The sequence below is a fragment of the Mesocricetus auratus genome, unplaced genomic scaffold (assembly GCF_017639785.1).
Source record: "Mesocricetus auratus isolate SY011 unplaced genomic scaffold, BCM_Maur_2.0 Super-Scaffold_100676, whole genome shotgun sequence".
Lineage (NCBI taxonomy): Eukaryota > Metazoa > Chordata > Mammalia > Rodentia > Cricetidae > Mesocricetus > Mesocricetus auratus.
In genome coordinates this window covers 150,609,519-150,634,573 of record NW_024429266.1, presented here as the reverse complement: position 1 = coordinate 150,634,573, position 25,055 = coordinate 150,609,519, and the positions used below count along the sequence as shown (strand labels likewise).

The window sequence follows — 25,055 nt, the reverse complement described above, 5'->3', positions numbered from 1 at the left end:
ACAAATGAGTAAAGAGTAAGGACCAATCAATAGAGAATTTGCTAAAACTGAGGCGGGTTCTCAGTCCCAGGGGCTTTGTCTCCCCTTTCCTCCCCATTAGTTTGCTGCAAAGAGAGAAAGTCTGGGGTGTAGGGTAGGGCTAAACCTGAGGTTTCTCTGTTCCAGATGCTGCTCTGATCACAGCTACAGTCCCTCCACAGCCATCAGTGGCTGGTCTAAGGACAGCGGTTGGAGTGAGCTAATCATTGTAGAAGTGACTGGACCTAACTGTAGACTCCCTGACCCAAGCTGTCCCCGACTGATGGTTCTCACACAGTTGATGGCATGTCAAAACCCAACCTGGATTCCAGCACCCGCTAAGGCCTGTACTGCCTCTGTAGAAACTTCAAGTTGCCTCTGGGAATGGTGGATGGGGTTCTGAACCCTGTTATCACTCTCTTGGGCACAGAGAATGCTAAAGGCTGGAGGTGGAGGGAGGGTCCCCTCAGAACTGCTGCACCCTGACCCCCTGTCAGACCATTTGCACTTACAGTATTGAAAATACCACTCAAGGGTCTTCTACAGTATTCTAGCGATGCATAGCCTTCCCTTGTATGAGCACAAAGAAAGATGATTTAAGCCCCCCACCTCGTGGTTGTTTTAAACTTTTTGCTATTATAATTGTCCCTACAGGGAACATACGCATAGCTAAATCTTTACTCGCTTAATTACTACCTTGGAATAAATTACTAGATCTGGAATTGATGGTTCAAAAGACACAAGCGTGTAAAGGCTTTTTGATACATATTGCCAAATTGACCTAGCAAAAATGTACTAAAGCCTGCCCTCAGACTTGCAGCAAGGGCCATGCTCCCTTCCCTGCCTACCTCCCAGCACATGTGTGCACACGCGCGCGAACACACACACACACACACACACACACACACACACACACAGGCCCTCAGCTTAGCTTGTGCTTTTCCTTATCTGCCAATCACACAGTTGTTGTTTTTAAGCACCTTATGGTTGTGCTAGGAATGCTCTGGGTTTATTAGCCACTCATGGTTTCAAGTCTTTTGTCGGGGTTCTTTGTCTGTCTCCCTGTGGAGGGGGCTTCCTCTCCTCTCCATAATGGCCTACAGAGCACTGAGAAGTACCTGCCTTCCTGAAGCGGGTCCCAGCTGCAATCCGTACCCTCTCTGGTTGCTATGCAGATGTGCCAGTGGAGGGGACCAGTCACCATGGCCACAGATGCCCGGGTCTCCACGAGGAGCTAGCGGGGAGAGGTTGCCATGGTGATGCTACCCAAGCAGGGCCTGGCTCCCCGCCCACCATGCAAGGCTTTGAGGGCTGTGGGGAGGAAGCAGGGGGTTCCGTAGCCGTGTGCCCACAGCGCCCAGCCTGAGGAGCCAGCGGGCTTAGACTATTCCATCCCTGAACATGGAGATGCATGATAAGATAAAAGATGAAGCTGCTCATCCCAAAACTTAAAAGTCATGTCCCTCGGCCAGACCAGGGAGTCCTCAGGGCGTTAAATGAACGCTTCGTGAATAAAATTGGGATTATCTTGTGCCTGGCACAGTCACGGTGCTGTGAAGTGTGTTTAAAGGGCCGGCTTGTTAGAGTAGCATTCAAAATACACACCAGCTCTCTAAAGCGGGGCGCCTGCCTTGGAGTTGTCATCACCAGCATTCTCAAAATCAATGAGCGGGAAGTGTCAGGCCTCTTGGAGACAACCTGTCCCTCATTTTACAGATGAGTTGTGTACCCCCAAACCCACATGATGAATTTCCACCCCTCATAATTACAGCATGGGACAGCATTTAGAGATAGCCCTTACGGAAATAATTAAGTGAAAATGGGACTTTAGGGTGGCCCTAAGCCACTGGCTGGTGTCCTTCTTAAGAGGAGGTGAGGACATAGACACACAGACAGAAGGTGTCCAGAACCCACATGGGGAGATGACGTCTACCAGACAAGAAAGTCAACCTCAGAAGAAACCAACCATGACAGCTCCCTCCACCCACCTCCCAAAGAACACTCTGAGCTGTCTCCAGGATGTGGACCACAGCTCACTGCTTTGCTTACTTCTTTATTTCTTTGGAGAAACTGAGGTAGTGCTGCTCCACCTCCATAGAGAAGCTAAAAGGAAGATGTCACAACTCCTCAAATGTCCCCAGCTCTGGCTATCTTTGGCAGGCCTGAATTCTTTCTGCCTGAGGTTAGGGATATTTATATCAATTTTTACTCATTATATATTCATTCCATGATCTCACTCACATTCTCCGGATGCCTCTTTGCACTAGGCACTGGGCAAGGTGCGGGATGACAGAGCGTACAGAGTATACAACAGCCTACCCTCACCACGTGTTACCCAGTGACAGCTTCTCAGATGCTCCACGGACAGCATGGCATCTGTCCACAGGACAGATCCAGAAGGACAGGGCAGATGGAAGTAGACAGGAAAAAAAGAAAGAGTGAGCATTTGAGCCAGACACCAGAAAGTAAGAAACAGCCAGAGGGAAGGCTGGGGGCAGAGAGAACCGTGAGTGGCTGTTCCCAGGCTGCGGTGAGTGTAGGCGCCCATGAGACACCCTTGCAGTGCTCTCTGTGGAGGAGTAAAGGTCCAGGGGCCAGGAGGATAATGTCTTCAATTTGTCCCCAAGTATACTGTGCTGAGGGCCCCTCTGTCCCTTGCCAGCACTCTCCACCCCTGGTCTGCAGCAAGCATTGGTAGTAAGTGTGAAAGAGAAAACTAAATTAGAATCTTAGTTTTGATTCAGTATGGTGTGTGACCCTGAGGGAGCTGTGTGCAGCCCTATTCCTGCTTCTGGGCCAAGAGCAGCTGATTCTGTTGAAGCGGATGGGGTATTGATGACTGCCCCTGGGTTCTTGGGAAGGGGCTTCCACCGATGACAGCCCCCCGCCCTGCAAGCTCATGTTCCTTTCAGGGAAGAAGGGACATCAGAAGGAGCCCACCCCACTTAACCACTAACTGGTGTGGGTCTCTCAGACCAGGAACGAGGAACAATGCTGCAGGAATACCCAGGGGAGTCGCTGGAGTTCTCTACTCCAATCCCAGGTCCCCTCCCTAATAGCCTCCTGCAGGCAGCTCCTCTCTCTAACCTCTTTTCCCCCAGAAACTGGCTCCGGGCATATTTGTTCTAATCAGCTCCCACAGATACACAACAGATATTCAGCGTTCAGCATCCCAAGAATGGAGAGACTGTGTTTGCAGACTGCTGGACCAGGACTCGGGTAAGTTCTCTACATGCCACTCTTTCCCTAGCCTGACCTTGGGCCAGATAGGTGTTACCACTTCCCACTGAGCCGAGGATGGCCAGGGCAGCCAGGGCCTGGCAGGATGGGCTCAGCCAGCAGCTCCACCCTGGCTTCTCTGGTTGCTCCTGGTTGCACTTCCTGGGCTGCCACTTACGCTCAAAATGCTGTATGTCTCTCACTCCCATCACTGGCCTGTCTCCAGGAAGATATCCCAGGAGCCAATGCCGCTACAAAGATTTAGGTGCCCATGAAGTGTTTAAAAAGTGTCTCCAGGGAAAGCAGTCGGGGTGGGACGAGCAAGAGAGAAAGTAAAGAGGAGGGCCCTGCAGGAGCCTCCCTGCGTCCATTGCCACAGACCGGGGCAAAGTCTTCCCATGCCTACCCCCATCCCATAGCAGCCAACACCCAGGCTTCCCTGTGGCTACCTGCACTGGAGACTGCTGAAGAACTAGGAAGGGAGACGCTGTTAGTGACAAGGCCTGTGGGGATCTAGGCCAGGTAGAGGCGTTACCCTGTCAATCCTCCTCATAGCCTCCAGACCCAGGAAGGCTGCTTGGCTTGGTGTCCTCTATACCACTCTCCCCACCCCCGGTGATCTGTGCCCCTCAGGACGAGGTGGTGGGTGCTAGACTCGACTTCCCTTAGGAGGTCTGTGGTTCAGGGCTCATTTAGGGTATCGGGAATTTGTTCCTTTGGAGAAAGGTCCATAAGGGACATAGGCATCAATTCCATTCTGCCACACCTGAAGTTCACATTCAAAAACCACCACGAGATCAATCCCTCTAGGCGTAGCTTTAGACAAGCTCCTGAGCCCTGCTTGTGTGAGCTTCACTGCCAGTCGGAGGCTGACTAGAACACAGTCTTGAATCTGTCTCATTAGAAGTCACACCAGTGAGAACAGAAGACCCAGACACTGGTCACCTGCACACTGACTCCCGCATTTCACACAGGCCTGTGGTAACATTGAGCTTGGTGCTGGCTTACATTTCTTTGTCCCAACAGACATCAGCATAGAGCTGACATAGGTGGGGACAGGCAGCTGTTTTCTGTGGGTTCACAAGTGCAGGCCGGCTCCAGGATGAGGCGGGGTGTGCCGCAGGTGCTTCAGCAAGGCTGTGGGCAGGAAGGAACCTTTCTGGCCAGGAGGGATTTTGTCCCCCTCCATTCTTTCTAGAAAATGTTCAGGGCCATTCTTAACACACAATGTGTCAGGCACCCTCTGTAACGGTGGGGCTGGCACTCGGCTCCTCTCTGCCTCCCGTGTAAAATGGAGCCGCGCATTCCTCCTCACTGGGTGCTTGCTCCAGCATAGAGTGAGCTAAAACACTCCAAGGACTCAGCACAGAGCTTGGCACGCAGCAAGTGCTAAATGAGTCTGGCTATTCTTAGATCCCAGGGCTGCTGTTCTGGTGGGTGAGACCGGGAACTAAGAGCGGCTGAGCAATAGGATCACCCCGAGAGGAGCAAGTGCCGCCAACCTAACAAGATAATCCCGAAAGCACGGGGCAGGAGGGGTGCTCCTGTGCACCGGCCAGAACAGACCTGTGTCCAGACTGTTCACCTGGAGCACCATGAAGCAGGAGAGCATCAGAGAGGAGACCCAAAGCCCCAGAAGAGAGTAATGGGCCATGGAGAACCGTGCAGAGGCACGTGAGTTGTCTCCTTCCCACTCCTGGGAGCACTGACCTTCCTGTCTCCTTCTCATGCCTGGGAGCACTGACCCTCCTGTCTCCTTCTCATTCCTGGGAGCACTGACCCTCCTGTCTCCTTCTCATTCCTGGGAACGCTGACCCTCCTTCTCCTTCCCACTCCTGGGGGCGCTGACCCTCCTGTCTCCTTACCACTCCTGGGAGCACTGACCCTCCTGTCTCCTTCCCACTCCTGGGGGCGCTGACCCTCCTGTCTCCTTCCCACTCCTGGGAGCACTGACCCTCCTGTCTCCTTCTCATGCCTGGGGGCACTGACCCTCCTGTCTCCTTCCCACTCCTGGGAGCGCTGACCCTCCTGTCTCCTTCCCACTCCTGGGAGCACTGACCCTCCTGTCTCCTTCCCACTCCTGGGAGCACTGACCCTCCTGTCTCCTTCTCATGCCTGGGGGCACTGACCCTCCTGTCTCCTTACCACTCCTGGGAGCACTGACCCTCCTGTCTCCTTCCCACTCCTGGGAGCACTGACCCTCCTGTCTCCTTCCCACTCCTGGGAGCACTGACCCTCCTGTCTCCTTCTCATTCCTGGGAACGCTGACCCTCCTTCTCCTTCCCATTCCTGGGGGCGCTGACCCTCCTGTCTCCTTCCCACTCCTGGGGGCGCTGACCTTCCTGTCTCCTTACCACTCCTGGGAGCACTGACCCTCCTGTCTCCTTCCCACTCCTGGGAGCACTGACCCTCCTGTCTCCTTCCCACTCCTGGGAGCACTGACCCTCCTGTCTCCTTCTCATTCCTGGGAACGCTGACCCTCCTTCTCCTTCCCATTCCTGGGGGCGCTGACCCTCCTGTCTCCTTCCCACTCCTGGGGGCGCTGACCTTCCTGTCTCCTTACCACTCCTGGGAGCACTGACCCTCCTGTCTCCTTACCACTCCTGGGAGCACTGACCCTCCTGTCTCCTTCTCATGCCTGGGGGCACTGACCCTCCTGTCTCCTTCCCACTCCTGGGAGCACTGACCTTCCTGTCTCCTTACCACTCCTGGGAGCACTGACCCTCCTGTCTCCTTCTCATGCCTGGGGGCACTGACCCTCCTGTCTCCTTACCACTCCTGGGAGCACTGACCCTCCTGTCTCCTTCTCATGCCTGGGGGCACTGACCCTCCTGTCTCCTTCCCACTCCTGGGAGCACTGACCCTCTTCTCCATGGTGCTGGATCCCAGGGAAAGCAATCATAATCCTGGAAGGGAAAATAAGACAAAAACCTCCGCCAAGCCCTGCAGGCTTACCCCTCCCCACACTGAATGGCCTCCAAGGCAGACCTAGATCTTAGACTCTGAGGCCAGGCAGATGGTACACGGTGGCTAGCACCCATGCTGTCCTCTTGTGTTCACCCTGGCCAAAAAGGCTCATGGAGGCCCACAGAGGCTCCTCAGACAGTAGGAGCAGGCTCCGTGGGAAGAGTAAGCATGTTTGAGGACTTAGGACCTCAACAACCCCCTGCCTACCTAGGAAGCTGAGACGAGGAAGGACATACACAGAAGACAGTCCAAGGGTCTGCTGGGCTGACATGAGCTCACAGTAGCAATTTACACAATGCCCCTCCCCCTCCTTCCCATGTTCCCCTCCCCCTTCAAGCTCTCCCCTCAAAAAAAAAACACCTTTTTTTTTTTTGTCTGAAAGGCTACTACTGACTGGAGTCCCTGGTTGCTAGGTGATGAGAACTCAGTCTGGCAGGGAGAATAGGGAATAGGGCAGGGGCTGCTGGGCTTTAGTGCCCCACCCCCCAGCCCTACAGACAGCTGGGCACAGAGACCCATAGGCCCAGTGGCAGGCAGAAGCACACAATGGTAGATGCAGGCACTAGGCCCCTACAGCACAGACACACCATCAAAGAACACCCAAACAATCCCAGGCTTCTGTATATAAACACTCCCCACCACCCAGACAGACACAGCAGGAAGACAGGAGACTTGGATTCACACAAACACAGGCACAGGTGCACCCCAGATGCCTGCCACTCTGCAGAGAAGAGAGGGGCCTCTTCAGGCTGTACCAAAGCACAAAGGGACCCCCCCAGAGCAGGGACAATAGGACACCCAAGGAGAACCACATCCTCTCCCCAAGAATGCTGCCCACCCCATCCATCCCTCTTTCCACATCCTCTAGAAGAATAAAGGCCATCTTCAGTCCAGAGCCCAGACAGGCTTGTGTACCACCTTCTCTTCCTCGTTGGGGATGCTGGAAATGCCCCCTGCTCCTATGGTCCACTGATACCTTCAGCAAATAAAAGCTGTGGGACTACACACACACACACACACACACACACACACACACACACACACACACACGGTACCTGTATGTACCAAGCCTGGCTGGCTTGGAACTTGCTGGCCAGGCTGGCCTCATACTCACAGAGATCTGCCTACCTGTCTCCCAAGTGCTAGGGTTAAAGGTCACCACCACACCCAGTGAGTGACCCTGGGACTTTTACAGAGGAGACAGACACATTGTATGCCAAGAGACCCTCACTTGGGGCAGTGTCCTAAGAGGAGCATTTGAGCAGGAGACTGAAACAGTGGTGGGGAATCATCCAAAACACGGGCAAAGGCTGCAAGAGTGAATGGAACAGGCCTGAGGGAGCGGAGTGTGAGCTAGGACTCTCCTCATTGCTATGAGCAAGTATCCGACAAGAAGCAGGCCAAGGAAGGAAGGGTTTGTTGCGGCTCCCAGTCTGAGGGTGCAGTCCGTCATGGTGGGAAGTCCTGGCGGCAGGAACATGAGGCAGCTGGTCACGTGGCATCCACAGTGAGGAAGCAGGAGAGACGAACACTGGTGCTCAGCTCCCTGCCTCCTGTCCTCAGCCCAGGAGCCTAGCCCACAGGAATGGTACCACCCACCACCAGGGTGGGTTTTCCCTCCTCAGCTGAACTCTGGGAACACCTCCCAGACCTCCCAGAAGTGTGCTCCCATGGTGATTCTAAATCCAGTCACACTGAATGAAGATTGGCCATCACAGGGGAGCCACAGTGGCAGCGCACAGGGACACAACAGCCAACAGGAAGCTGGTACCCTACAAAGCTTGGGGAGTGCCATTAATTCTAGAGGAAGGCATGGGGAGTGCCATTAATTCTAGAGGAAGGCTTGGGGAGTGCCATTAATTCTAGAGGAAGGCTTGGGGAATGCCATTAATTCTAGAGGAAGGCTTGGGGAGTGCCATTAATTCTAGAGGAAGCAGGTCTAGAAGGGAAGCCTGGGTGCAGAAGGCCACAGCCTTAGGGATGGCCTTAAGGACCGAAAGGGAACAGATGTGCAACTTGGCAGGTACAGGACCAGGTGCTAGGCATGGTGGGGTGTCTTCTGTTCCCTGAATAAATCCATTCTTGGTGCCTTCCTTTGGGAGCATGCCCTTGTCTGTCAGCACAACAGTGCTGGGCAGCATGAAGCCGAGATCCACTCCCACCCTCTGAGGCCACTGCTGACAGCTCCTGCCCTGTGACCTACACTGTGGTCGGTGTCTCGCCAGAGCTGGGAAGGATGGGGGCCGTGGACCAGTTGAGGGCTGGCATAGCTGAGCAGTTGGGGCAGACCTCCAGGTAGGCAGTGCCCAGCATGTGCAGGAACTGTCGCCTGGTCAAAAGGCGAAAATACTCTAGTTCAGGAGCCTCAACACTCCATGCAGACCCAGCCACAGCAATTACACTACAAGAAAGTGCTGGAACACACCCACCACAGGCTATGAGGACAAATATTAGAATAAGTTGGCATATCAGATCATCCAAAAGTTCAGCCTCATCAGGAAGCCTGATGTATGACAGAATTGAGCAGGCCTCTCCTGGGCTCATCCTCCTTCACGTGACCTGTAAGTTGATTTGTGGATTATCATCTCCAGATTTAATTAAACTAACCCTAACAAAATGAGCAAGTGGCTTAAGAAGTGTCCTGTTTAGGGAGCAAGGGTGAAGATAAGGGACGCAGATGCTCAGTGAAAGACTCGGGATGTGACATCGGTTCTGCCATTCCCTGTGGTTCATACACATGGATGCTGACGGGCCTGGAGACCCCTGCGGTGGGGGGGGGGGCAGGCAGCTCCACTTTATATCCTACATGGCACAAACAAAATACTGAGAGGAATACATCTTGGCATCCAAGTAAACTTCCCCAGGGCAGCCCACGCTGCAGGTCTCTGGGAGGTCAAATTATTATAGTGAGTCTGTATTACAGCAATGATGAAAGTGCAGTAGAAATGTTAAGCATCTTGGGCTTTTAACTATTTTGAAAACAGTTGTAGGTTTATTACTGAAGAATCACACAGAGAGAGTTCCTGAAAACCCTCCCCTACCTCCCCCTAGTGGTAATATGTCAAATAACCAAGGTGCCCTTGAATTTATAAGAAATGGATGTTGCTATATCATGGGGGAGTAGTTTTAATGGTATCACAGATGCCTAAGAAGACACAGGTCTACCTCACCCCTGTGGTTTCTCAAAGCCCACAACTCCAGTGCAGGAATAAGAAAGCACCAAGTCACCAAACTCTGGGACTTCCCTGAAGAAACCAGCAGTCCTCTTTCAAAGATAAAGATGTAATCAGTAAGGAGAGGCTGAAGAACAGTGCCTGGCAAATCAACAGAGACCTGAACATCACCACTCCTCCTGAGCTACCCCAACTTGCTCTTTGTCCCACCCATGGATACCAATGGGGACCTCAAAGCCTCAGCTGACTGTGTCATGGCATATGCAATGTAGCACCCAGCTTATTCCCTGCACACACACACACACACACACACACACGTACACACACACGTACACACACACACAAACATGAGTGGAAAAACAGGGCATCTTATCACCAATGAACAGGGATGCTGTGGCTTTGTTCTAGACTCTGGGACTTCATGTATGTTCAGGTTGTATCTACCAGGGCAACCAGCTGTCAATCAAGTTGGGGGTTGACTTGTAACTAAGCTAATGGCAAGCTTGAGTCAAGAGACAAGACAGTCTGGGTGGCCTTGACCACAGAGTCTGAAAGGCCTGGTGCAGTCACAGTGAATCTCTGAGCTGCCCTTAGTGTTCATGGGTGGGGCAGGAGGCAAGCTAGGGCAGCTAGGCAGGAATGTTGATGCCTGAGTGACAGGGAGGAGGGAGACAGATGAGCATTATTGAGCCCGTGAATAGAGGTGACAGTGGACTATGAGGGGAGCTTCTGTCCCCCGGAGAGCCAAGCCTGGGCCTCAGAGCTGCTTTCCTGGGAGACAGCATCTTTTGTGCAGCAGAGACCCACCTCACACACTGCATCACATGCATGAGCTAACACAGCAGGAGAGCCAGGGCCCATCGCCACTGTGTCCCTGTGCTTGAGTCATCTTGTTCTGAGCCGCCTGCCTCCTGTTTAATGAATGAAGGAGACCGACTGGGGAAGCGGGGATGCTGCCTGGGGACAGCCCAAGCCTGAGTCCTTTCCCCGCCATGCATGCCCTGAAACAGAGACAGGGAAGCTGTACTCTGGTCCTGAGCTCCCAGCCAGCCAGCTCCCTGTTGGTCGGGCTCTGGGTCAACAGTGTCAGTGATGCAGATCAGGTTGGGGTGGGGGACCAGGAGGAGGGGGCTCCACTGTAGTTACTGCTGCTGTGTGAGGAGCCGCTCCTGACTTCCCAGCATTAAACAGTCCCATTTCCTCTGTGCTCAACCCTGAGGGACAGTACTTCAGACAGAGCCCAGCAGGGTAGCTCACCTCCACCACTGCAGCCCTGGTTGGGAAAGCTGAAGCCTGGTGGTGACTACAGCCACGGAGGGTTAGAGTCACTGGGGGCTTCTTCATCACACATCCCTCAGGGGGCTGGACTGGGATGCAGGCTGGTGGCGGGCGACATGTGACCTTCCTGCTTGGCAGGGGCTTAGAGCCTGCTACAGAGAAGGCAGAACCTGACCCTTGCCTCTGACCAGCATTCTGTCCAAGGAAGGCTGGCCCAGATCCAAATCCGAGGCCAGCCCTTGACAGCGAGAGGGAGGAGAGAGGACACCTTTGCGATGGATCCTGTGGGCTGGGCCATGTCCTGACCCACTTTAGGAAACGCCTCTTCATTCAGGGTCCTGTGTCTGTCCCCAGGTTCACACAGTGACCTTCCTTCTGGCCTTCATCTCCCCTGTAGCCGCCACCACTGCATTGTTGATGCAGCCCATGGCTTGGTCTGCTGGCCTCAGTCTCCCTACCTGACACTTCACTTGACACAGTAACCCGAAGAAGAGACCCGGCTCCTGGCCTGCCACATCCCCCAGAACAAGCCATCTTGTGTGACACTCTGACCTCAGAAACTACTTATGTCATCTATCAGGGATGTGACTTCTCCCTCTGCCCCAGCCCTGCACCCCACCCCTCTATTCAACCCCAGCCTTCACCAACTTGGCCAGTAGCCAATCTAACGTTCTCGGGACCCCTCTATTTCCCTGAGCCCAGACCTGGGGACTCTAGTCCTGCGATCCCAGTCATGCTTCAGTGACTCTACTGAGGGTCTAGCTTCCCTGAAACTTCTCAGAGATGGAGCCAACACCTACCAGCTGCTCATCTTCCCCTCGTGTCATAGGTCCAGGCAAGGATACAGCCTTGTCCCTGTGGAGTGCACATCCCAGGAGACTCATAGTGCATAGGCACCAAACCAGCAGATTGTGGTCGGGGTAAAGTGGCAGGAAAAGGAGCGAATGGCCCCTGTGGCAGGCTGGGAGAGGAATGGAGGAATGAGCAGGGGGTGGGTGCATGCAGAAGGGGGGCAGGACTGGGCTGGGACACTGCACCCTGATCAGTCATCCTCCAGCCCTAGCTGGCCAGTCAGAGCTTGGGAGACAAATACCCCCAGAACTGCCCCTGTGAGGGAGGGGCATACCTCATTCCAGGCAGTTGTCTGCAGCTGATCCTGCGATTTGAGCACCTCCCACAGGTGCTTTGTAATTAAGACTTCCTGGTAGTTAACTCTGGGTCGAGTTAGCCGGGTTAAACCAATACTTAAGCTGAGGTCAGTCTAGATGCTACTGTAAAGGTGTGTTTTAGACAACCTTCACATTTAAATCAATGGACTTGGAGGAACTCCGATCACTGACTACAGCACAGTGGGTCTCCCTTGACCATCAAGGCCAGAAGAGAGCAGAGGCTAATCGCCCCTGAAGGAAGGAAGACTTCAGATGCTCTCACACTGGAACAGTAAGGCACCTCTTTTCAGCTGTCCAGCTGTTGATTCCCTTCTCTGGGGAGCCATCATTTACACAGGCTTGAATAACATGAAGGACACTGACACACAGGTTCGTTCAATTAAGAACGTGAGGCTGCCTGGCAGTGATGGAGCACACATTTAATCCCAGCCCTCGGGAGGCAGAGGCGAGCTTATCTCTATGAATTCGAGGCCAGCCTGGTCTACAGAGGGAGTTCTGGGACACCTAGGGAAACCTCGTTTCAAAAAGAAATAAAAAAAGGAAAGAAAGGAAGGAAGGAGGAAATAAAGAGAGAGAGAGAAAGGGAGGGGGGGAGAAGGAAGGACTTGAGGGCGCCATGCCTGGGAAGCCAGCGATCCCAGCAGATGGGATGGCTGCAGGACCAACCATGTGGGCCTTGTAAAATAAGATCCAGGGCTGCTGTTTATCCTGAGGAGTCAGGAAGGAGGAAACCAGACGGAACATGGAGGGTGGAGGCCTATGAGGAAGGAGATGCTGCGGGCTGTGTGAGCGTTGACAAACAGCTAATAAGGCACTGACCGTGGGCTGAGAGTATGGGTGATCTGATTCTGGATATGTCTGGGAGGCTGATTCTAAAGGCCAGAGTACTGACTGTGAGCTTTGAAGCAATGAGAGAGATCAATTGGGGTGAGGACACGGTCGGAGCTTAAAGAGCTCCAGAGAATCCTGTCACAGCGGATGGCAGGAGTGGGGCAGTCGCGGCCGTCCCCCTGGCAGGGTAAAATCTGGTAACGCATGAGGAGAGGAACCACCTTCATCCTATCCACCCTGAGTCCTGTAGTTGCAGGTACCTACGTTCTAGGCAGAGCCCAGGAGAGCCTCTGGCCCAGTGAGCAAAGAGTGCAAGACCAGAGCCAAGCCAGCCACGGAACAGAGCCTGAGGAACTCAGGCGAGCTAAAGAGAGAGGACTCAAAATAATTAGTGAGCAGAGTGTGTAATTAAGTGCTAAATTGTGTGTTGCAGACTGGTTGAGCTGCAGGAGTATGGGGTGGGGGTGGCTGGGGAAGGAGGGTGCTCCTCAGACGGACAGGGTTTCCAGACGTGTGCATAACGGCAAGGGGTGGGGTCAGGTTACAGTGAGGTGGGGGGGGCGCAGGGGTGCTAAGGAGAGAACTCCCAGAGCCATGGAAGAGGAGCACAGTACATGAGCCAGGAACCCTCGGCACACAGTGCCACACTACTGGGCCTCAGGTGCCATGTCTGTGAAATATGATTGCTTGTACCTAGGGACATTAGTGGCACTCGGCTATGTTCAGGCCCACGGTGGGGTCTGGAACTGGGAATGCCAGCCAGACAAGTGGGTGGGCAGGCAGGCAAGGGAGACCTGGATGGACAGGTAAACAACTCCATTTGGCCCCCTAGACTGACCCCGCAGGACCCCTGGTACAAATCCTACACACTCTTACTGTATACCTTATCCTACTAGAGTATAAGGCTGCATGGTGGCCTGGTTTGATCGAGACTCAAGGACCCTGTATAACCCGGTGACCTCACTGAGGCTCTAAGAAGTTGGGAATGCTGGGAGAAGGCCCTGTGGAAATTACAGGCCCCAGGAAAGCGAACGTGGGAACCTCAAAGCCCAACAAGACTCAAACAATTGGAGTTCACAGTTGGGCAGGAGTGGGCCTGTTTGAAAGGCAAGCCAGGAGGATCAGGCTCCAACAGGGACAGGCAGGGCCTGCCAGGGCACCGAGGCCAGCGGCTAGAAAAGGAATCAGCATGCAGGAAGCCCCCCTTTTCAGTTCTGTGTTTGCAATGTGGCTTAGCACATGCCGCCTGTTAAACAAATGTTATGACAGGACTGCTTGAGCACCCAGAAACAGCAGTGACACTCAGCTGTCACCAAGGGTGGCCTGCAATGGGGCACTCTTCTCTAGCCAGAGCCTCCAAGGTTCACACATGGGCAGAAGGAAGACAGCATCATAGGATTCTTCCATCCCTCCAGGCATGGCCCTACCCATTAACAAGTCTTGGGATCTAAGACACAGAGCTGTCTGGCTGCAAATGATTCCCAAGTACAGTAGGCAAACCAGAGAGGAATAAGAGTTCAACTTGCGCAGGGCCCATGTAAAGACAGAGCATAAAGCCTCAAGGTGAAGAGGTTAAGATGGAGGTTTAGCGATCTGGGACAGACTTGGGGACAGAGACCCAAACAAAATGAAGGAACCAATAGGGATGCGGAAGAAGAAAATAAGCACTGAACAGCACGAGCAAAGGTCCCGGGGCCAAATGATGCCTGGGAGTTTCTGAGACTGTAAAGGAAACAGGAGTGATGGCAGGAGATTGAACACAAGGTGCCAACCTCCTGAGTCCAGTGAGGCACCTGGATCTGTGCATGGGCCACAAGGCCATTGGAACGGATGGAGCAGGAGGAACAGGATCTGAGTTCAGAATGAATATGGCTTCTTTGGGTGCTGGGGGAAAGAGGGGTGACTAAGAGCAGAAAGAGGGAGGCTGGATATCGGGAATGGGTGGCTCTACATGGGAAGTTGCCACGGGATGGGGATCAGTGTGTCTAGGGTAGCCGGAACAGGACCTCTTGACAGAGGAAATGCGGGGTCTCAGGAACAAGGAGGTCTACAGGCTTCCAAAGAACGCCAAGCCTTCTCATTCATTCATTCATTCATCTAGTCTCCACTCATTTCTCTTTTTGGGGGGAATGAGGAGGAAATGATGACGGACGTGAAGATCTGGTAAGAACATTGCTTGTCAGAGTGAGTTACTTACCCCTTTATCAACAGGGTAGTAAACAAACACACCTTCCACAGTCATTCAGAATGAAAGCAGGCAGTTCTGAGACTGGGAGAGATTTCTACCCACCAGACCTTTGATCTCTAGAACAAACACTGCCCAACCGGATGCAGGCCTCTGGGAATGCTGGGAACCAACAGAAACAGTCCAGCCCAGGTTAGCCCTACAGCCCCAGTCCAGCCCAGGCTGGCCCTATAGCACCTGGGCACTGAGTACTCTGATCAGCCAGAGTGTCAAGGGAGGGCCAGGGAGGTATTCTGAAGATGGTGACCTGTGAGCCCAGCTGAAGACGCAGCTGGGACCAGAGATGTCTGGACAACGATGAGGAGAACATGTATAATAAAGCAAACAGGGCTGGCACCAGGAGGCTGTGGGTCCCAAGAGATCTCTTACACCTCTGGGAATGTGAACTTTGCCCACCGGGCTAGGCTAGCACAGGAAAAGAACCATCCTGTCACTCAAGATGACAGAGCTCCCTGAGGCTCCTCCTACTTGGACCCCACCCAGTGCCTTTCTACGGAGTCCTCTGTCCTCTCAGCCCTAGTCCCAACGTTACTTTGAGACCGTGGCAAGTCCCCTGCTTGCTGTGGGCCTCCATGGAAGGTTTAAATTCAATCTGTTCTTTGCAGAGTCAGGGACACAGGCACATGAACCAGCAGCCCTCGGAGGACTGTATCCAAGGCCGTAGCGCAGCTGAACAGCCAATTTCACTATCTTTAAACAAAGCTTCCAGATGGGGCGCTGCTGTCTGTGGGTGCGCTAGCCGGCTGCTTCAGTGATCCACTAATTGGGTCTCCAGGGAAGGGGCTGAGGAAGAGCAGCCTCTACCCCATCCATCGGTCCATCCGCCCGTCCATCCATTCACCGAGAGTCTACCATGTGAATGGGGATACTAAGGGGTTATTGTGGTTAATGGGAAGACAGCATTGCACAGATGGGCCAGCTGGCCCACCGTGCCTACACAGGGAACAGTCCCCAAAGCCCATAGGGCAGAAAGTTAAACTGGATTGATTGGCAAAGAAGGATCATCTCCCAGGAGATAAATTTTAAGCTGAGACCTGGCAGGTGAGATGGGACCAGCGGGCCACCATGGGGAAGGAACTTCCAACAGGCGCCTGTAAAACAAGGTTGAGAACAAATCTAATCTTAGAGGGATTGAAGTGCTGTATTTGGGCTGATGGGTATGGCCAGGAGGAGGAAAAGACAGGATACCAGCAAGTGCCTGTGAATAGGAAGAAAGGCTTGTCACAGCTAAATTGCTCCCCCTGCTGGACAGGGCTGGGTTGACCAACAATGTGTTCAATTGCTGAATTGGGAACCTAAGGGTCAGCTTGGTTGGACCCAACCCAGAAAACTTTTTTCTTCTACCTGAAAAGTCTGGAAAAACCTGGATCTATTGCCAGCTCTCATGAACTGGGCAACTGAAATGGGAGGTTGAAGCAGGATGGAAAAGTCGAGGCCAGCATGAGCTACAAAATGAGCCTGTCGAAGAAACCAAAGTCAATGAGATGAAACTTCATACAAGCGGGTCACTTTCCAGGACCTCTTGCACTGTCTGGCTGAGGTGGTCTGGCATCACACGAGGCCTCATCTGTCTTCTGTGTCCAGCCTCTGGGCCACCTCTCTGGGACCCTCCATGGCCAAGAGTCCCTTTCTAAGCTGAAAAGGGACTCCCACCCCACACACACACACACCATTCCAAGGCTGTCTCTTCATCTCCCTGCCTACAGACCTGGGAACAAAACTCTTTAGGATATGACTAAATTCGGAAACCTCCACAGCCAGGCTCCATGGGCCAACTGAGGCTCAGTGGGACTCAGAATCACCCTGTCAGGCACCCCGGATGACTTGCAAGGCATAAAGAAAAGCATTCTTCCTAAGCCTTGGAGCTCTTCCATTTACCTGTGTGATTCTGGGAGTGGCTGAGCTCTCTGAAGCTCTGGGTCTTCATCCATAAAGACCAGCTCCCAGCAGTGGCCTCAGTGTCTACCTTCCTGGGTGATGAAGCCAGGTCAGGAAGGGCCGTGGAGTGGTGCCAGGGTCTATCTGAAGGTGACAGGCAGCCTAAAGGATTGGAACCCATGCAACAGTGGCCCCCAGCCCATCAGTCCAGGCCACTCGATTCAGCAAGAGAGAAGGACCCAGACTGGAATGACGGAGAGGGGAGAAGCAGCCAGGGAGGGAGGGGCTAAGCAGTAGTATACAGCGCAGGCCAGGCCAGAGCTGGGATGAGAGGGTGGGTGGGGACCAGAGAGCAGATGTGATCTGGCGTCCCAGGAGGGGCATAGGAGGGGTACAGGATAGAGTAAAGACTGAAATCTAGGCAGGGAGCTTGGGCACGACACCGTGAGATGATGGAGGACACAGCTGAGCTCCACAGCATCTGGGCTATGCATCTCAGAGTGGGGCATTCACAAGGGTCTCCCTCTCCCTGCTTCTCTCTCTTCTCCCTGCCCTGCTCTATCCCCTCTTTATGTCTTCTTTTGCTTTGCCTGTCTCCTTGGAGTCTGGTGCCACAGCACCCCCTGCTGTCCTCACACGGCACTGCCTCCAGTCTGTTCAAACCGCCTGCTTTCTGTAACCACATCACCCTCTCTGGATCATGCTTCCTGAGGGACACAGCTCCAAGGCCAGACTGGTGCTGTGGTGGGAGCCCAGCCAGAGCATCTGGTTCTGGAGGACAAGGCCTGGGGTCCCCACCTGTGCACCAGCCACTGTGGTAGGGCAAGCAAAATGCAGGCGCCCCAAGACTCCAACTGTGCTAGATAATTAATCCACTAAACCCTCCTCTTCCTCAGCTTCCCTCCGGCACCTGGAGCAGAGTGCTGCATACAGAAAGAGAGTCTCTGCACGCAGAGGTGGCTTCTCGCTTGGTGTCAGAGCTGGAGAGTGGCCATGGTAAAGCTGGGCTTGGGGAAGGACAGCCCAGGAACTGACTTCAAATTTAAAACACACTTATAAAGCAAAGGAGGAAATAAGTCACTCCGCAGATGGGAAACTGCAGTCCTTCCCAAGCCTAATGCGAGGTCAGCACAGAAAACAGCCCCACAGAGAAAAAACAAAAGCCAAGAACCAGCAGAGACCGGTAGCAGAAGGACTGCAGCCTCCAACAAATGGCCCTGAGTTGGACAATCCCTGTCTCTGCAAATGATGAGTGAACCAAGGGATATGCAGGCACCATTAGTCACCATCAGAACTGCAGAGTGACCTCAGGTGTGCCTAAAACACCATGGAAACAGAGCCCTGCTAGGCTGCCAGGAACCACCAAGGACGGACCCAGCAGAAGCTGACCGCTCCTGCAGACTCCGGCCGCCTCCACACCTGCATCGCAGAAGCTAGGGCATTGTCACCTTGGAAATGCTGACAGCACCCTGCCCGGGAGCTGGTGTTACGTAAGTTCTGCGAGGTCACAGGAGGAGGGCCTCTGGCTGTTGAGGGCCACAAGCACCAAGTACAGCAGAGAACTCCAGGCTCTATGCTCAGAAACCTCTCAGCTGGCTAGAAAACCTCCAGAAATGAGGCCCATCCCTCACAGGGTGGCTAGACTCAAAGCCCTCCTCACACTCAGGGAGGACCCACCTCCCCGCCCCATACCATCCTCAGAGTCCAGTTGCTCTATGCTCCAGCAAAAACCACCAAGACCCCATGGTCTTAGGCTATTCGTTGATGTGGTGGCTCCTACTGAGTGAGTGACACAGCCAGTCCCCTTTCCTCTCTAAATCAACATAAGTAACCTGTCCTCTTTCACACAGAGACGAGGCCAGGATCCCCTAACTCTTCCCTGACTCCATGGTTTAGTCACAGCATTTGGTTTTGCCTAAATTGGGCATTCTGGGCAGACCCTAGGCCTTTACATATTATTCCTTCTGCCTGAGAAGCGCCTATGCCTGCATTTTCTCTCCTCTATCACTTTGGAGAGGCTCGCTGCCTACTCCAGCTAACAGTATCCTCTTTCCACCCCCCACCTTCTCATCCAGTCTATTATTTGCCTATTATCTGTGATCTCTAATAGAACACAAACCCAGAGGACAGGGGCCCTGTCTGTCCCATATACCACCAGAGCCTAGTGTCTAGAACTGTGTCTGGCACATAGTAGTTATTCAGTAAACATATGCAAGGGGGCAGGTCTGACGGGGGCTGCATACAGGACCACAGTGGGGGTCCAGCTGTAAGCTCTGCAATCCCCAGCATCCTTTTAGGCCCCATGCATTGACAGCCCCTGCTTTTGTGTCCCTTCCCCTCCCACCAGCCTCCACGGGCAGAGACGAGACCAAGAGGTCATGTGTCTCCTAGAGACACACTGGGGTGGGGGTGGGGCTCAGTTCAATAGTAAGCAGTGTGATACCTAATCACTCTGATCCTGGTGCAGGACAGTCTCGGGGAGGATCCCCAGTAGTCCAGCTAGCCCCACAGACAACTAGCATTGCAGCCAGACAGAACAAAGAGGCAGAGCCCAGAGGGGGCCACTCACAACCACGGACTCCCGACTCCCTCACACTGTCTCAGCCCTTCTGAAGGCCTGGCTACCCACAGGACTTGGACAGAAGGGGCCTTGAGAACAGAAGCACAGATGCAGGTGCTGTGAGGTATTGGTGAGTGGAGGAGGGGGACGGACGAGCAGGTGCTCGGCTGCTCCTGTGGATGCCTCTGACTGGTGCTCTCCTGAGCATGCCTGTGCTGTCTTGTCTTTTGCTTTTAATGTAGACTCTGCAACAGAGGACACACACCAAGCAAAACAGGTGAGCAGTGGAAAGGACCCCCCCCAGCCTGGATCCCACACTTGGCTCCCATTCCCAAGGATAAGCACACCCACCGGATCCTTGCAAGACGTATTTCTGCATACAGAAAGGCAGGGCCACGCACGGACACATGTGGCTGTGCTCTCCAAGCTCGGTTCTGCTTGTTATATTGCTGCACTTGGTGCATCCGGACACTCTTCGTCATCGGAGTTTATCGTGAACCCCTGTGGTGATTCTCCTGAAAGCCCCTGTTCCACAGCGAATCCCCTCTTGTTGGACATTAAGGATACTTCCAGCTCTAAGCTTTTACAGATCATATCTTGATATGCCAATCTTTACACATGCCTCATTTTGCAAGCTGCTTTTCTTTTTTGCTCAATAATAAACGATGCTTATCTTCCCGGGTAAACAGCCCTGCCATTCCTTTGAGAGCTGAATAACATGCCATTGTGCTTTCTAGCCAAAGCAGATGTAACCACTCCCTTACTGAAGTCTAGACTGTTGCCAGCGTTTTGTTATTACAAGCTGCTCTGCAGGGACATTCCTTCAAGCTAAGCCTTGGCACACGTCCTTAATTCTCTCCTCGGCCATGTGCCCAGAGATGGAATTTATAGGTCAAAGGGTATACACTTATTTTTTTGGTGCCATATTTTTAAATCCTTTGGGAGAGAGAGAGAGAGAGAGAGAGAGAAGGAGGGAGGGAGGGAGGGAGGGAGGGGAGGGGGTGGGAAAGAAAGAGAGAGAGAGGAGAGAAAGGAGGGAGGGAGGGGGAGGGAGGGAGAGAGAGAGGAGAGAGAGGAGGGAGGGAGGGGGGAGGGAGGGAGGGAGGGAGAGGGAGAGGGAGGGAGGGAGAGGAGAGAGAGAGAGAGAGAGAGAGAGAGAGAGAGAGAGAGAGAGAGAGAGAGAGAGATCTTCACATCTTCATGGGCTAGGGTATGCCTCTGTAGAGTCCTGTATTCCTGTAGGTGTGCTAAGCTTTCCTGTGGTTTTGCATAGGGCCTGTGTGTGCTTTCTCTCCCTGCCTTTAAAACTGCTGAGCCATATTCTGCTCCTTCCTCGTGGGTGGGAGCAGACAGAAGTCTTTCCCCAGTCTAGAAGCTTTTTCCCTGAGCAAAATGTGGGTGGAGCTGTAGATCTTCCTGGAGTTCCTGGCTGACCTGAGCAGCCAGAGTGGAAAGCCGTCCCTAGCAGGGAGTGGTGGTATGTCTATAACCACAGCTGCTCAGAGGCTGTGTTGGCCCAAGACCCATGACATACATCTCACCAGGAGGAAACATTACCCATACTCAAGCAGAGGAGCCTGGTTCAAAAACTAGAGGTAGGAGTTCCAGGCCAGCCTGGTCTATAGAGGAAATTCCAGGCCAGACAGTGCTACATAGTGAGACCCTGTTACAAAACAAACAAAAAACCTAGAGGGCAACATCCAAAGGCACCCAAGTCAGGAAAGACTGAAGAATGTTCCAGATTAAAGAGAAGCTGGAGGTGAACCAGCTCAACTCCAAAGGGCCTGACTTGATGCCTTAGGCATTAGAAGCATCACTAGGCCCACTGATCAGGCAGGGCCTGAGGGTTGACCTGGGCGCCTCCCATTGGTGTCACTGCCTGCGGTAGGTGGTGGTATTGGAGTCATTGGAGGGAAGACCCACCTCTCCCTGCACTCTCTGGTCTTCCAGCCTGCCTGCGTGTTCTCTGCTCAAACACAGCCTCCCTTTGGCCCAAGACAGACAGGATAGGACCAGAGGGACTGGATCAATGACACTGTGGCAACCTCAGCCACCAGGTGGGCAGCCTAAATAGTTCTGAGAATAATGAGACAGAGGAGGAGATTCCACTGACCCTGCAGTGCTGGGCAGGTGTCAGGCATTTCTAAAGTCACCATTGTTAATTATAACTCCTCTAGGTTCTTACTGTCAGCACATCCTTCTGATGTCTATGTTCCTGCAATTTGACTCCCTGCTTAGCAGCTTTTAGATTCTCCATGGCTTCTCTGAGCAAAAGGCAAAAAGACTATCAGATTACCCTTATACACTGAGAAAACTTCGCAACAACTGCAGCTGCTTGCTGCAACTCTCGGAAGTGCAGCTTCAACCACAGCTGTTTCAGTATAAGACTTTTGTTATTACAAGTCTTGGTGAACTCTAGGCGACTCTGAAACCATTTCTTCCTAGAGGCCAGAGGAGGAAGACTACTTTCTCTGGTGGCCTGGAAGAGGGACTGCTGTGACTGTGGCTGTGAATGGCCCAGACATAAACTTCCCTAGATGTGATTGGAGCTAAAGGAGTAAGGCCCAAATTCAACCCTTCATCATGTGAGGCTGGCTGTGATTGGTGCTTTTCAACCCTTCATCATGTGAGGCTGGCTGTGATTGGTGCAAACACAAGCTGTCATTTACATGTGAGGTTAGTCTGAGCCATGCACTAGCCTCAATTAAGGTTTTAGAAACAGGCTGTTCAACTCACTTGGCTCAGTGCTAAAAGAACAAAATGTGTGTTCCAATAAGGTGGTTCCCAGTGACAGCCTGTCCTGAGCTCCCCACTCAGGACTAGTGACAACGCCAGAGCTTGCTTGCTTCCACCTGACGAAGCCCCTTTATCAACAGCATCCCAAGAAGCTCTCCTGGATTGAAGAAGCAGGCAGAAGGCACACAGCAGCTTCAGTCTGTACCCTGTGGACTCTGGTGCTGGGTTGTCATGTTCTGGCCCCATGGGTCTAAAGGATAGTTCTACCCTTGGCAATCTTGAAAGGCTTTGATCTCAAGACTCCTTTACATTGTTAAACACTGAGGACCTTGGTGTCCATTCTCACTGTCTACATTCATGACACTCGTTGTTAAACACACTTTTCCTTTTGTTTAAGGAAAGGTCTTATGTAGCCCAAACTGGCCTCAGGCTAGTTATATAGCTGAGGATAACCTTGAATTCTTGATCTTCCGCCTACAGCTCCCAAGTGCTGAGATTACAGGCATGGGTCATCATACCTGGCTTAAAGACTTTTTAAAAATAATTTTTAGGCTGGACAGTGGTGGCACACGCCTTTAATCCCAGCACTTGGGAGGCAGAGGCAGAGGGATACCTGAATTTGAGGCCAGTCTGGTCTACAGAGTGAGTTCCAGTATAGCCAGGGCTACACAGAGAAACCATGTCTTAAAAAATGCTACTACTACTAATAATAACAATAATTTAAAAAATGCATTAGTTGCTGGGCATTGGTGGTGCACACCTTTAATCCCAGCACTCGGAAGGCAGAGGCAGGTGGATCTCTGTGAGTTTGAGGCCAGCCTGGTCTACAGAGCAAGTTCCAGGACAGGCTCCAAAACAATACAGAGAAACCCTGTCTCGAAAAACAAAACAAAACAAAATACATTAGTTAACTAATTAATTTACTTATTGTGTGTGTTTGCAAACATACCATGGTACACATACAGAGGTCAGAGGACAGCTTAGAAGAGTTACTTCTCTCCTTTCACCATGTGAGTCCCAGTGATCCAAATTAGATTGTCCAGCTTGGTGGTAAATATCTACTGACCCATCACAGTATCCTCTAACATAGATTTTAAAATGATTGTTCTGGTGACAGTCTTACTTAGGTAGTCCAGGCTGGTCTTGAATTTGAAATCCTCCTGCCTCAACCTCTCAAGTGCTAGGATTCCTGGTGTGCCACCACACCTAGCCCAAGAGACTTTTAAAGGGCACTCATACATTCTTGCTCATCCTCCTAGCTGCCAGAGTTATGATGTCAACACAGAATGTGCCTAGAAAATTCTACTGGACATCTGTGAGAAAATGAGAAGACAGGGGCTGTCTTACATTATTTAAAAATGGTAATGATTTCAAAAACTCCTTTGAGGGTCTGGAGAGATGGCTCAGCGGTTAAAGAGCACTGGCTGCTGTTTCAGAGGTCTTAAGTTCTTTTCCCAGTAACCACATGGGAGCTCAGTAACCACATGGAAGCTCACAACCATCTATAGTGGGATCAGATGCCCTCTTCTGGGACAAAGTTTTACATGCAGACAGAGCACTCAGACATAAAATAAATAAATACATCTTTTAAAAAAACAATAACTCCTTTGCAAGGTCTCAGGACCCCAGTTTGAGAATTCCTGGTCTGTGTCATGACCCTGCTTCTAAATCTTCAGGGACTGTTAAAACCACTGGGGAGAAAATAGCAGCATAAGTGGCACTCAGATGTGTAAACTATGACCACGGTGACTTTGTTCCTCAGAACAACACCCAGAAGGGCTTTCAAGGAAGTCAGATGCAGAACGTGTGTCACAGCGGTGTCATAGCACCCCTTGTTATCACAGTTACCAAACAACTCAAATTGACAGGAGAATTGACAAGTAAATGATGCCATTTATGTGACAGTGGCACACAGGCGTCTTGAGCGTTAGCACCAGTCCCTAAATCAAAGCCAAATGAGCCAGCAAGTTGTGGGAGGTGATTCAGAACAAACCGGTTAGGTACACTTCAAAAGCAGACATGACAGAGGTGGCATGTTGTGTACACACACGCACACACACACACACACACGAGAGGGGGGTTTCAGTTTCCTGCTGTGGGTCAGATTGGAAAAGAAGGGACAGACACAGGTTTTTCCACTGTACCCATGATGCTTCATTCCTAAAATCACTGCTTCAGGACCCAGTGACAATGGGAAAGTGTAGGACTCCAGGCAGGAGTGGTGTGAACCACACCAGCCTCTGAGCCCATTCCCAGTCCCGACAGCCGGATGCCAGCTGTCTACCTAACTAACATCCATCTCTTTCCTTTCTTATGGAAAATGGCAGTCCCTTAAAACAAGTCAGACAAGCCCAGCTACCTTCATAGTGACTCTTTTAGCCACTTTTGGCCAACAAGGGGTTGTGGCCAAACTCTTCTCATGTACAAGGTGTGATTGGGGTAGCATTCAGACACTGCAGGACTAGACAGTTGGAGTCACTGTCCTGTGCAAGACATTTAGGACTTAGGACAGCAGGGCACAATACAGAGGGGCCTAGGTCATGGGTGACATCATGGGGCCCCTATGCCAGCCTGGACCTCAGGCTGTCTTCTTGACTGGAGTCAGTGTGGTCCAGCTGGGGTCTACTCACAGCCATGCATCCTCGAGCACTGCTCACACGGGAGCACCGCTCACACGGGAACACCGCTCACATCGGAGCACCGCTCACATCGGAGCACCGCTCACACCGAAGCACCGCTCACACCGCCCACGCTGGACTGTACCTCCCAAGCTTATCCCGAATATGTTTGCTCACTGAAGACGCAATGGCATGCCCTCCACCTCACTTCTTCCCCCTTAGCATCTCTAAGGAGGAAGCCTTCCTAGGCACAGCAGAGCTCAACAGGACCTTAGCATGTGAGCCACTCAGCCTGCAAGCAGCAGGATCTAGCTGTGTGCGAACAGGGCACAGTTAGATTTTTTTGGACATCTACAGGCCTCT

The 25,055-nt window shown here is 52.5% G+C and overlaps 1 long non-coding RNA gene across 4 annotated transcripts; it reads left to right on the top strand.

Moving 5' to 3' along the window:
* The first annotated feature begins 2,803 nt into the window (after positions 1–2,803).
* On the top strand, positions 2,804–20,024 carry LOC110341066. 4 transcript variants are annotated; one of them, XR_005874205.1, is made up of 3 exons: positions 4,523–4,911; positions 17,675–18,268; positions 19,581–20,024. It is a non-coding gene; the product is annotated as an uncharacterized LOC110341066 (long non-coding RNA). The 4 variants fall into 4 exon arrangements; XR_005874207.1 differs by lacking the exon at positions 4,523–4,911 and adding an exon at positions 2,804–3,237 and having other exon boundaries at positions 17,675–20,024; XR_005874206.1 differs by having other exon boundaries at positions 4,413–4,911; positions 17,675–20,024.
* The last annotated feature ends 5,031 nt before the right edge of the window (positions 20,025–25,055 follow it).